The 13,934-nt window shown below is 36.4% G+C and overlaps 1 protein-coding gene across 1 annotated transcript in view; it reads left to right on the top strand.

Moving 5' to 3' along the window:
- LOC141373456 (uncharacterized) overlaps positions 1–13,934 on the top strand; it is a 322,863-nt gene that overhangs the window by 7,854 nt on the left and 301,075 nt on the right. The window lies entirely within an intron of this gene.

Raw genomic sequence — 13,934 nt, 5'->3', positions numbered from 1 at the left:
TCCAAAGTGAGATGAGATATCCCCTTAGCATTTTGGCACCTCTGAGATTTTCCTTTTTTAATGTTGCGGGATTACTTTTACTGTCAGTGTTTAGTTTTAAGGTTCAGGTAAATAGTTTGTTGAGGAGATGCTCCTCGTGTAAGAAATTGCTTTGAGGCACAGAAATGATTGGAGTGGATGTGAGTGGAGGAGAGGGTGAGTGGCTCCTTAGTGTCATCGTAAAAAGCTTCAGCTCTAAGGACTACACTACCATCTTGCTTTGTCTTGACCAAGCTTTAAAATACAGAAGTAAATAATGAAAGAACAATGTGCAAAAACAGAATTCATGTTTTAAATAGTGTTTATAATAAAGTAACGATGGTACAATGCTTATTTGTTGATTAATAAGCCTTTACACACATAAACATAAAATATTCTTTTTCTATTTCAAGGAAATGAATAGAATGTGAATGTTAAATACACTCAAACAGGACTTAAAATAACCAAATTCATTTCCCTAGATTCAGATAAAACCAAAGATTAAGGACTTTGGGGGGCACCTGGGTGGCTCAGTTGGTTGAGCTTCCAACTCTTGGTTTTGGCTCAGGTCTTGATCTCAGGGTTCTGAGGTCGAGCCCCCATGGCGGGCTCATAATTCACACAGTCTGCTCCAGATTCTCTCTCCCTCACTCCCTCCACTTCTGCCCCTTCCCACCACTCGCATGCATACGTGTGTGTGTGTGTGTGTGTGTGTGTGTGTGTATTCTCTCTAAAATAAATAAATAGATAAATAATTTTTTTAAAGATTAAGGACTTTGGCTGGTGACAAAGTTTTAAAATATTATCTGCTTTTATACCAGCACAACTTCTGTCCCCTTGTTTAAACATTTCACAATTTAACTGGATACAATTTTCCTACTACAAAGAAAATCTATGCCAGCCAACAAGTTTCAGAAATATTGATTGGAACTTTCACTGATGTGTAAAATGTGCCTGACTATAGACGTAGATTTTCTGTCTGAAAAAAAAATTTTTTTTAAGTTTCATATTGATCTTTCTGGCATTTGGTTTTCACTAGGGTTATGAAAGATAAAACATTGACTTAACTCTTCATAGAGCCATTCAATGTGTAATAATTTTTACAAGTGATATATGTCTTCTTTTAGACTAATTTTTATAATGTTTTCAATGAAGTGGTCCCATTTTATCAATTTCCAAAAAGATAAATGAGTATTTTTAAAAAATGAGCAGTTCCTTCATGAATGCTGACAAAATGGCCAATGTTTCTTCAGTTCTTGCTAAGTGCCAGGTATTGTGCTGGATACGTGACACATCCTGTTACCTTTTATAGCAACCCCATATGGAGGTACTCTGAGGGGATGGAGGCTTATGGAGACTGAATGCTTTGTTCAAGGCCATCCATCTAGTAAAAAGTGGAACCTGGTCTCAAACCAAATTCCGAATTACAAGGCAAGACCCTTACATACGTTGCTGTGTGGCTACTCACAAGTCTTATTTACTGAGCACTTACCGTGTGTCAGGCACTGTACTTAGTAAGTTACAGGCTATAAAGTGTATCTTCTTTAGCACCAAATCTAAATCGTAGATCTTAGTATGACTAAAAAGGTACTTCTGGGTTTAGGCTAAGTGTGAAAGTGAGGGTGGGGTCAGCCTAAACCAAAACTGCAAAGTGGGGTATCTTTGGTCCCTTTACCGTTCCACTTTCATAGTTTCTCCACATTTGCTTTTTATTCCTATAGAACAAACTTTCAGGAGAATGTACTCTTGCCAAAATTTGAATTTGACTAAGGGCATATAGAAAACTGAATAGGAATCAAGCTCTAAAGAAATTGATTTATTTGTGCATTTACTCACTTATCATTTTAAAGTATGAAAGGGATGTGAGGACTAGAGAATGTCCTAGAAATCATATAGTTCAAGGGTAGGAAACTGGAGGCCCTCCAAATAGGGTCCACAATGTGGTTTCTCCAATATATTTTATTTTGAAAAATGAAAAATGGAACCGTTTAGGTGGGGTGTAGATTGTCCATACGCAATGGCCCCTCACCACCATTACCATATCTCATGCTGTTCCACACATTCTCTTATATGGTTCCTCAAATTATTTTAAATTTAAGACTGCAGATAGTCAGACATAGAATTTTTTTTTTTTTGGTGAAGGATGAATCCAAATCAGTTTTATTCTCTTCCCAAGGTCAATGTCATCTTTTTTTTTTCAACACCTAGGACAGTGCTTGTTGCCACATACGAAGCTCAATATTTAGTGAATGAATGAGTAAATGAATGAATGAATGAATGTGACAGAATTGAGACTATAAACCCAACTGTCCACAGTCTTGACCCACTGTTGCACCTTAGCACTTAATTCTTGGGAAGAATAGTGTAACGTCTCTACTTTTGTGTGCAGGAAATTTGGCTCTTTTAGTACATGCTTTTTCTTTTTCTGCCTAAATCAAATGAGGCCTAAACTAAAAGCAATTCAGCCAAAGGATATTCATTCAGAGGTTGGTTTCAAATTTAAATCATGTGAACACAGCGACTAAATGTATAATACTTTCCAGAAGAACCAGAAAATCACGTTTACTTCCAGTAAAGTCATGATTATTGATGTAGTGCACTATCTTCATCCCTGTGAGTGAAAGGGGCAAAGAAGTATGAGACAAAGTGAGTGTCTTTGCCAGGCTTATCAAGAATGTTTTAGAAGCCTAGAGAAACCTTTGAATTGAACTGATTTTACATCCAAACATGCAGAAGGAAAAAAAAAAAGAATAACCGAGTCATTTATCTATCTCTGTGATAGATAATCTGCACTATACCAACACCTGGCTATTTAGGAAACGATTTATTTATTCATCATTCATTTGTATATTTAGTGTGACAGAGCTTTGGGCTGATTCTTCTATCATTGTTATAGTGTGGCAGCCATCTGACTGCTCTGGAAAAACTTGGGTGTCCCTTAGGGATAATTGTCTTAAGTAAAAGAAAAGTTACAACTTTTGATCAGGAATGAGGTTTTAAAATAGCAACCATGTTGCCACAAGTGTGAGACATATACTGGTTGGGTGTCTCAAGTGTGCAAAATCAAGGCAGGGTATGACATCTGATGTTGAACTGAGACCAGGTCCTTATCTTCTGTGTAACCACCTGCGTAACCATCACATTACCATTACGGGCTGCTTCAAAGCCTTCAATGCTCCATGTGTCCTAAGGACACATTTTGAAATCCTGAGCATGTCAGTCAAGGCTCATCATCATGGATGCTCAATAAATATTTTTTACAATGAGGTCATGGATGTTTGCTGCCATACATGGTGTCCTGCATTCACCCACGAATTCTCAAAGGCCTATGAACCTTTATTTTATTATTTTATTATTTTATTATTTTTTATTTTTTTATTTTTTTATTTTTCTGACCGTAAGACTTTTCCATAATACTCCAGGAAAGCCCTTCTCTCACTTCGAACATGCCCACGGGCTCACCTCATCTATGAAACTATTCCTATCACTGTTATTTAGCATTCTCTGCAGTGTTTGGGGCAATCACTGTCTTCTCTGTATTATGTTGCACAGCACTTTCTCGGCTGCTATTATGTCATATATCACACTTTACCTATTTAATAGCTATTATTACATGTCTGCATTAACTATATTACAGACTTTAGGTACATGCCTATGCTACCTATGTTATAGCTGGTAGGTACATACTTATCCCATAAAAAATGTACACTGTATGAAGAAGGGATCATATGTTCTGTAATCACTGATTTCTGTGGTAGATTTTCATAAGTATTGAGTCATTTGCTCAATCAGTCACCTACCCACATTGAACTATTTGTGTAGGAAAAAAAAAAAAACAACAAGAAAGAAAGAAAGAAAAAAGAAGCCAAGAGGAAATGGTGGTATCTTTGCTGCCATGTCCATAGCCCTACCATTTTTTTTCTTTTTTGAACGTGACTATAAAGTAGTATGTTTTCTCTTTTCTTTTTTCCTAACTTTTTTTGTTCTTTTTCTTACTTATTTTTTCTTATTTTTTTAAGCAAAACTAGGAAATCTATGTAGCAAATATCATTTCTCTTTCAAGGTGATCATATTCAGTTTATTCATGTTGGCATTATTAAAACAGTTTTTAGGTTATCTTTTCTGGAATTGTTTTTTTTTTTAAGATTTTATTTATTTATTTGACAGAGACACAGCGAGAGAGGGAACACAAGCAGGGGGGAGTGGGAGAGGAAGAAGCAGCCTTCGTGCAGAGCAAAGAGCTGGATGCGGGTCTCCATTCCAGGACCCTGGGATCATGACCTCGGCCGAAGGCAGACTCTTAACAACTGAGCGACCCAGGCGCCCCTGGAATTGCTTTAAAAGCCAGTCTCAGTACTTTCTTTTTTTAAAATTAAAAATTTTTTTAAATTTTATTTAGAGAATGTGTGGTGTGCACAGTAGGGGGCGGGGCACAGGGAGAGGGAGAGAGAATCCCAAGTAGGTTCCGCTCCCAATGCAGAGCCCAGGCTCGCCCCCCTGACCCCAAGATCATGACGTGAGCTGAAATCAAGAGTCAGATGCTTAATCAACTGAGCCACCCAGGTGCCCCAGTCTCATTACTTTTTTGTAGATTTTGGTCTCATTTCGGCTCATTAAAAAAATTTAACTCAGTTCAAAATTTGAAGATTTGCAGCAACTGAAAAAAATCCTAAATGCCAAATAAGGGTTATTGGTTAAAAAAACACAACAGTGTAACAATCCTTAGAAGAATTCTATAGAACCATTAAAATAATGATATTATGTAGGAAATTATTTATGTAAAAAAATGTTCATTACCTTTTTCTTTTTTGTTACTAGTGATTTTTCTCTTTTTTATTTTTTAAAAAATTAGGCCTACAGAGAATATGAAAGAACATCAGTGGACATCCATATACCCTTCTCCTTGGTTCATCGATTATTAACATTTTGTAAACACTTGCCTTCATCTGCTTGTCTGTTTATTTTTCTATAGAGAAAGATAGGCGTGTGTGTGTTTATGTGTGTGTATGTGTATCCTAGGCTCAGAGTATTTTTCTTTACCTTTAAAGTCTAAAGTCTAAAAAATACTAGTTGTATTAGAATTTGTTTTCGCTAGTTTTCCCAGGTACAGAGTAAGCCCTTTTAGTATGGGAATCAGGTCTTTTTTTTATTTCCAGTATTTTTTCTTTGATTGTAATTTTATATATTAATTACATTCCATCCCCGCCCCCCCCAGGGGATCAAATTATTTCTATGTTAGATGTCCTATATCTATTTTATATATTAATTATGTTTTCTCTGATTATGTTCTGCTTTATTTTGTTTTGTTTTTATTGACATAGTTCTGTGCTTCCATTTTTTCAATGTCCTTTATAATCTATTTTTTGTTGTTGAATCTGTTCTCCCTTGAGCATCTTTAGTTAGTCTTTATTTCTAAAATGAATTTTATTTCAAAAATACGTTTCTTCCTGAGTTTGTCAATTCTCACTTCATATCTTTATAATTTTTTGTCTGTTTCTGATTTGAAGTTTATAAAATATGATTTAAGTTTTAATAAATCTGTAAATTCTTGTTTTAAGGATATTTAATTCAGTTTCCTTCTGTTTTATTGTAGTTTCATTAAGGAGAACGTAAACTGAAATGTTTTCATGTGCATTTTCTATTTTTCTTGTACAGTAGTCTTGTATGAATGTTGTTTGACATTACCTTTTAAAAAACTTTTAAATGTGTTTGATTTTCTTAGACCAGAAATGAATTTTATTACAGACAGAGACCATACATTTGGTGGCTTATTGGATTTCTTAGTTCAAGAGTACTTCCTTCTTTTGATGTGATGATATTTTCTTTAATTAATCTCTTTTTTTTTTTTCCTCTTGGGGAAGTAGATGATCATGTCTTTTGATTTTGTGACTCTTTTGTTTGTTTAGGTTCTTAACTTACATTTCTTGCTTCCTTATTTTCTAACAACCCCTACCCTCCAACCATTTTCGTGCCAGAAGTGGGGCTTTCCCAAGAGTACTACTTCTGGTATTAGGAGCTTTATGTCTTTCCTTTTGGTTTCCCAGTGAGTGGTAGTACTCTGATGCACCAGATCTCAGATTTGTTTTTATATTTCCTCATTTCAAGGTTGGACATTCTCTTTTTGGGGTTGTTTATCTGTGTTCCACATCTATAAGCTCATGCTTCTTTCACAGCCTGTGCTTGAGGTGGGCTCAGGAGCTGCCTCCATTAGATTTGGGTATTTATTTCTATACCAGTACAGAATTTTAAATGTGTTGTGTTCCTCGCATCCTAGTTATTCTATAGGCCTGAGTTTTGAGTGGTTTTGCTTATTCTCTTTGTTGGCATATATGGTCATTTGGACATAGTGTGAAAAATGGAAGATTTACATGGCTGCATTATCATACAGGAATCTGAATGCTTCTTGTGCTCTTGTGATAAATTTGTGTTTTTTGTTTTTTGTTTTTTTGGAATGCATCAGGAATTAGTACTGGAAGCTTTTTCTTGAAGAGGAGATGAAGAACAACTTGTCACAGATCGTTTGATCTCAATCCCCTGAATTACACATGTGATATGTTTTAGATTATAAAAGAAAGCAACAGAATAGTATGAATAGTATAACACTATCTTTATTAAATATTCATATATATACATGTATATATAAAATAGGAAATTGTCTAGAAGCTTGGATACATTAATTTATTTACTGTGGTTGTAACTGGGTAGTAGGATCTTATGTTTTCTGTAACAAACAATAGGTTACTTAATCACACACGCAAAAATAGAAAATGGCATTTCTACTTTAGGAAAAACAAAAGTCACAATTCAATTAAATTCAACAAAGGTTTTTTGAAAAACACATTTCCATCAAAGCAAAAAAATATTAGATATTCTATTCTATTCTAAATTCATTTAGAATATGTTAACTAAATGAATTGTAATTATAATTGCATGGATTATACAGGCATACGTATACACACGTATTTGTATATACGTTAAGGAATGTTTGAGTAAAATGGTAGTCACATCACAGTTGAGATGGGCAAAAAGCAGTGATAGGAGGCATAGACAGTGAGTCCCAGACAAGGGCAGCTGGACTGAGAGCCACTTTTGGGACTTTACCTCCTGGCAGAGCATGGCAGCCAGGTCTGGATGCAGCAGGTCCTGACTGAGCCATAAAGGGCATACTTTACATTCCCAAAGAATCAGTGACCCTCTTCCATTCCTAAGCAGTTCTGATCAAAGCAAAAGAATGGAATATTGAAGGAAGAGAATAAAACTCTGTTGAAGGTAGATAGTTACACGTTGCAAAATATTTGGTCAGTGTTAACAAAATGTTTAAAATATTTGGGGAATTAATTACTACAAACTAGTCACAAGGAGTATGACATTGTCTTCCCTCAAAAGAGCATAGTGGAAGTAGATTGAAAGTCAATAAGAAAGGCAGTATATTATCCAGGTGATAACAGTCTTTACTTGCTGGTGTTTTAGTTCTGAAATTGTATAGTTCAAGAAGGAAGAATTAAAAAGAAACAAAATCAGCTAATTCACAATGAAATTAAAATATTGACAATTAGAGAATTTGATAATGTAAGACTGTAGGCTTGTGTTTATTCATCCCATTTCAAAGCTATGTATTTCCCCTTAAATGGAAAAACCTAGTGTCTTGTTTTGAACTGAGTGTTTAATTTGCTTTATTTTGAGCTTTCTCATGACAATATAATCATTCTCTCCCCTGCCCTTTTTCTCTCCCATCCTTCCTCCTTCCCTCTCCCATTATTCAGACTTAATCAATGCTGTTCAGTATACATTTCTTATTCTCCTTCAGGGCACGTGGAGTTAGTTGTGACCATGTTATCCTTGTTGGTCAAGAAAATGTGAATAAGGGGTACCTGGCTGGCTCAGTGAGTGGAGCATGTGACTCTTGATCTTGGGGTTGTAAATTCAAACCCCATGTTGGGTGTAGAGATTACTTAAAAATAAAATCTTAGAGGGGCACCTGGGTGACTCAGTTGGTTAAGCATCAGACTCTTGATTTCAGTTCAGGTCATGATCTCAAGATCGTGAGATTGAGTCTCATGTTGAGTTCTGAGCTCAGCACAGAGTCTGCTGGAGATTCTTGAGATTCTCTCTCTCCCTCTCCCCCTCCCCCTACTCGTGCACACACTTTCTCTCTCTAAATGAATAAATAAAATCTTAAAAAAAAACCCTAAAATCTGGGGCGCCTGGGTGGCTCAGTTGTTAAGCGCCTGCCATCGGCTCAGGTCATGATCCCAGGGTCCTGGGATCAGGCCCCATGTCTGGCTCCCTGCTCAGCGGGAAGCCTGCTTCTCCCTCTCCCACTCCCCCTGCTTGTGTTCCCTCTCTTGCTGTGTCTCTCTCTGTGTCAAATAAATAAATAAAATATTTTTAAAAATCTTTAAAAAAACCCCTAAAATCTTAGAAAGAAAGGAAGGGAAGGAAGGAAGGAAGGAAGAAAATGAGCAAAAGTGATATATGTCCTTCTCCATGGAAGTTTTAAGAGCAATGTACCACAGAGTTCAATGAGCCACACTTTTTGCCTGGGAAACTTCTCTGTTCCACTTGGGTCCTGCAGTGAGGGAGAAGAAGAGTAAGGCCCTCAGCTTTCCCTGCTACCACCACTGCCCTATAGCCAGATAACATGTGAAATGAATGAGATCTTGTGTTTGTTTTGTTTCTAACTACATGATTATCTAGCCTATCCAATAAGCATATAGACAAAGGAAAAGGAAAATTATATTCTCCAAGCAAGTTTAGCATTTTGGAGTGGGGAGACATTTTACCTCATGGTCAATTGTATTATACTTAATATTTCATACTATGTGTATATATAATTATATATACATAACCATATGTTAGGTTCTAATTTAATAACATAACATAACATTTTATTTCTTTAAACACTTCAAATTAACTCATTCTTACCTGAGGATCTTCACAAGACAAATACTTTCCTGGGATGTCCTTCCATATTTGCATGGTTGGCTCCTGCACATCCCTCAGACCTCTGGCTAGTCTAATAACTCCCCTGGAGCCTTTCCTGGCCACCCTGTCTAAGTAGATTTTGGCCTGTTACCTTTTGTTGCAGCACCTTGTCTGCATTTTCTGAGCTTGCAAGTAGGTATTTATTTGTTTGATATCTTTTTATTGTTTCGCTCACCCTCTAGCTTGCCAGCTCCATGAGTCTATGTCTGTCCTCTGCACCACTGCATAACCTGTAAAGGGCAAAGTGACAGCTTCAAAGTAGGCAATTCATATGCAATGATTACACAAATGATAAAATTTTTGTAATAAGTGTACATGGGATAAAAGTAACTTTATACAATATTTTATATAGTCATGAATTATATAACATTTCCCCGCTATATGTCAGTTCTTTTAAGCCCATGGTAGAAAGTTTGGAAATAGAGGTAGTTCAGAGGTTTTGTGTTTTATTTAAAAGGAGTTGATCATTATTATTAAAAGCAAAAGCAGCATTATTATTACTATTTACTTTTTTGAGGGCCTATCAATTTCCAGTTATTAAAATTTAGAAGTATGAATAATGGTACTAGGAAAGACAATACATTTTCTCTTCTTTTTTTTTTTTTTTCTTAAAGATGTATTTATTTATTGGAGAGAGAGAGTTATCCTGACCTGAGCCAAAATCAAGAGCTGGTCACTTAACCGACTGAGCCACCCAGGCACCCCAACCATAAATGATGTAAGCATTAAAAGTGTCTGTTTAGGGGTGCCTGGGTGGCTCAGTCTTTAAGCGTCTGCCTTCTGCTCAGGTCATGATCCCAGGGTCCTGGGATCGAGCCCCGCATCGGACTCCCTCCTCGGCAGGAAGCCTGCTTCTCCCTCTCCCACTCCCCCTGCTTGTGTTCCTGCTCTCGCTCTCTCTCTCTGTCAAATAAATAAAATCTTTAAAAAAAATCTTTAAAAAATATTTAATAGTAGTAAGTTTTAATACAAAAATTCTATACACATATAATATCTAAATATATGGTTTGAAAAATTTCTGGAATATTTTGTTTTTAGAAAAAATAAAATTAGTTTTTATTAAAATTGTTATCTTAGAGTGTTCAGGCTTGGAAGTAGTATAACTTAAACATAGCAATAATTTCTGCTCACAGTCTGTTAGAGAGGAAAACTCATGAAGCTGCATCTAAAGGCAAGGGAGAAGGGAGGCTAGGAAATGAGTATAGCTGGACCTAGTAGTATGATACTACTAGGGTAGAAATTGTGGAGAAGAGTCTTCACCACAGCATGAGAAGGAATTAAAGCCAATTTTTCTACCTGTCTGTAAAGCCCTTTGTACTTGGATTATTCATTAGTTAACATTATCTTTGAAACTGCTAATTGTTCACAATGTATACTATTATTTTCTAATTTAGCCCTAACAAGATATTTTCTCTAGAAGGAATGAATAAACATTAAGTGGAGACATGATGCATTTGAAATATTTTTATTAGAGCAGTTGACTGTACAGCCTAACTAAACAGAATCCTTTTCAAACAGCATGATACATAGTTTCTAGCCAGTGTACAACTCTGTTGAGACTACTGAAATAAAACTAGTTCTGTAAGCCTCCAGATCTTCCTTATTCTCTTTAGTATATAAAATGAGAGTAGAAATTTTCTTTTCTATTTTTTTAAAGATTTTATTTATTTATTAGAGAGAGAGTGCGTAAGTGGGAGGGTGGAGGGGCAGATGGAGAGGGAGAAGCAAGACTCCCTGCTGAGCAGGGAGCCCGATGTGGGGCTCCATCCCAGGACCCTGAGCCGAAGGCAGATGCTTAACCAACTGAGCCACCCAGGCACCCCTAAAAATTTTCTTTCTAAATTTCCTATAAGGAGTATACTAAAATGCAACTGAATGGTTTATGGTCCTCTCACTTCACTGACCTTACAATCTGATCTAGCTTATGTCACCAACTTATGGGGATGTGCCCTACCACACAGTCGCTTTTCCAGTTCTTCGTAAGATATAGGCAGTGCTCCTTCCCCCTTTCTGTCACAGTCTGTACCTTCCTTCTGTCATTAGGAAGATTGTTAAGTCAAGTTTAGTTCATCACTAACTACATTATTGCTCAGCAAATTACTGTTTCTATGCCTCTGAAATACAGAACATAAGACAAGGTAGGTCAGCTTGACAAATGCTGACTTTGACTAGAGTGAATTTATGTCTACTGCACTGGTGAGAAAGATTATTACTTATACTTACCATCATCATTAATTTTCTTCCTAAATTTCTAAATGCTAACAAATCAGTTAAAATGTGTACCTACTCTCGAGTGGCAACTCGGCCTTGGGGTTATTATACAGCAGAAGAGATAGACTTCATATTATTTTTGTGAATAAAGAACCCGTCTTTTTAAAAAAAAATTTTAAAGATTTTATTTATTTATTTGGCAGAGAGAGACACAGCAAGAGATGGAACACAAGCAGGGGGAGTGGGAAAGGGAGAAGCAGGCTCCCCGCTGAGCAGGGAGTCCGATGCGGGGCTCGATCCCAGGACCCTGGGATCATGACCCGAGCTGAAGGCAGATGCTTAACAACTGAACCACCCAGGCACCCCTAAAAAACATGTCTTAAAGAGATAAAAATGTGTATGAAATCCATAAAGACAGGTTAATATGAGACTCATTTTAGCAAATTATCATCCAGTTTAGATATTTGGTATGATTGTTTGATTTAACAACTAAATTTGTTTGACCAAATAATGGATTAATTTGTGGCCAGTATGCCATGGCATATAGTGTTTTTTTTTTAAGATTTTATTTATTTATTTGACAGAGAGAGAATGAGAGAGGGAGAGAGCACATGAGGGGGGGAGGGGCAGAGGGAGAAGCAGACTCCCCTGCTGAGCAGGGAGCCCGATGTGGGACTCGATCCTGGGGGACTCCAGGATCATGACCTGAGCTAAAGGCAGTCACTTAACCAACTGAGCCACCCAAGCACCCCGAGTATAGTTTTTTTGAAGATTAGAGTAGTATTTCTGTTTAATTTTTTTTTTTTAGGTAATTGATCTAACCAAATTTCGGTTCTTTTTTCTAAAAAAGATGGAGGCAGATCTTCATTATTCCATTATCAGTAGCTTTAGGAAGATCCTGATTTTACAAAATTTGAGAAAAAAATGAATGAAAAGAAAAAGCATAACAGTAATAACAAATAATCTTTATTGTGTCTACTATGTGCCAAGCACCATGCTAAATCTTTATTCTTTCAACAGATATTTTCTGAGTGTCCAACAGGTATTGAAGACACAGTGATCTGGAATTTATATCCTAGCTGGTAGAGACAAATAATATCTAAGAATGATAAATAAGTAGATTATTTAGCATGTTCCAATGTGGTAAGTACTATGGAGGAAGTTAGAAGAGAGTAAGGTGTGCTGGAATGGGGCTGCACTTCTTTAATTGAATGGTCAGGATAGTGTTGACCATATAAGTAAATGAAGAACATTACGGATTTGCAAGCTCACTCTCCCTTTCCTGGCTTCTCCATTCCCTGACCAGCCCGAGGTCCATATCACCAGCCTGCCTGCCTTTTGAGTTTGTCTGCACTGTCTTCCTTCTACTTTGACTCAGCCCCTTCTCAGGATGAGTAAAGCCTTTACATCTGGACCACAGTGTACCTCTTCAGCTCAGACTAAAGCCACTCTTCCTAATCAGCTAAGTCCTATTCAACCAGAGTTTGTTAGTGAAATTCCCTTCCCGTTTTTTTTTTTTTTTTCTCTTTTCAAGCACGTAACTGAGAGGCCAAATTGTCTGAACCTCTTAGCTTCCCTAAAGCTATCTCTTTACTTCCTCAGGCCGATGCCATTTAAAATGAAGGGTTATTGACTATTATTATGTCATAGAGTATGATGCCTGCTTTATATTACATTTATACATGTAAAAATCCAAGGAAATAGTATTTTTTCCCATTCACAGTTGAGGGAAATGAGGCTTAGTGGAAACTGATTTGGGTCTCAAACCCACACCAGAATTATTTTATTTTATTTATTTATTTGAGAGAGACAGAGACAGAGAGGTGTGGGAATGGGCAGAGGAAGAGGGAGAAGCAGACTCCCCGCTAAGCAGCGAGCCCAGTGTGGGGCTCCATCCCAGGACCCTGAGATCTTGACCTGAGCTGAAGGCAGAGGCTTAGCTGACTGAGCCACCCAGGCACCCCCTTTTTTGTTTTTGTTTTTTAAAGAGTTGCTTCCTTTATCCAATCTTATTATCCCAATTTCTCAAACACCCATTTTACCTCTGCCACTTTTTGAGAAAATACAGAAATCAGATATTTGTAGGGTCTGTATTATTTGAAACTGTTCGGTTCAGCATTAGATTTGATTTTCAGAACAAAATACACTTGAATGTAGAATTGCAATTTTAAAAGAATAGGAAAGTATGTTCATCATACTGGCATTTTCAGACTTTACCTTCTCAACAATCCTATTGGTATTGGTATTATTGGTTGGTATTATTATTATCTCTGTTTTACAGGGAAGCAAAGTGAGGTTTGGGAAGGTTACATAAAATGCCCAGGGTGACGGACGTGTCTATAAGTGATGGCACTTAAGATGATAAAAACAAGTAATAGTTCAACTAATTTCTTTTAACAAAAGTATTAACCAAAACACCTCCCCAAATTGATTGTGGAGGAAAATGTTACTACTTAAATTTTGATAAAACATAATGATTAAGACTGAAGCAGAAAATCTAAATAAAAATCAAATGGGAAATCTATACATGACTTACATTTAAAAAGACAAACATGGAAAATGAATATGCTTTTAGTGTTTCAAATGAAATGGAATTTTAAAAGGTAGCAATCCTAAAAAATGAAAAAAATAAAAGGTAACAATCCTACAACCATATGTATTAACATGCCCCTAATATTTCATGTTTTTTCCTTTATACTTCAATATTATTTTTGGCAAAC

This window comes from Callorhinus ursinus, unplaced genomic scaffold (assembly GCF_003265705.2).
Source record: "Callorhinus ursinus isolate GAN/ISIS: 27379988/994484 unplaced genomic scaffold, GSC_fseal_2.0 scaffold9, whole genome shotgun sequence".
In the NCBI taxonomy this organism is placed as follows: Eukaryota; Metazoa; Chordata; class Mammalia; order Carnivora; family Otariidae; genus Callorhinus; species Callorhinus ursinus.
This window is presented reverse-complemented; position numbering and strand designations above follow the sequence as displayed.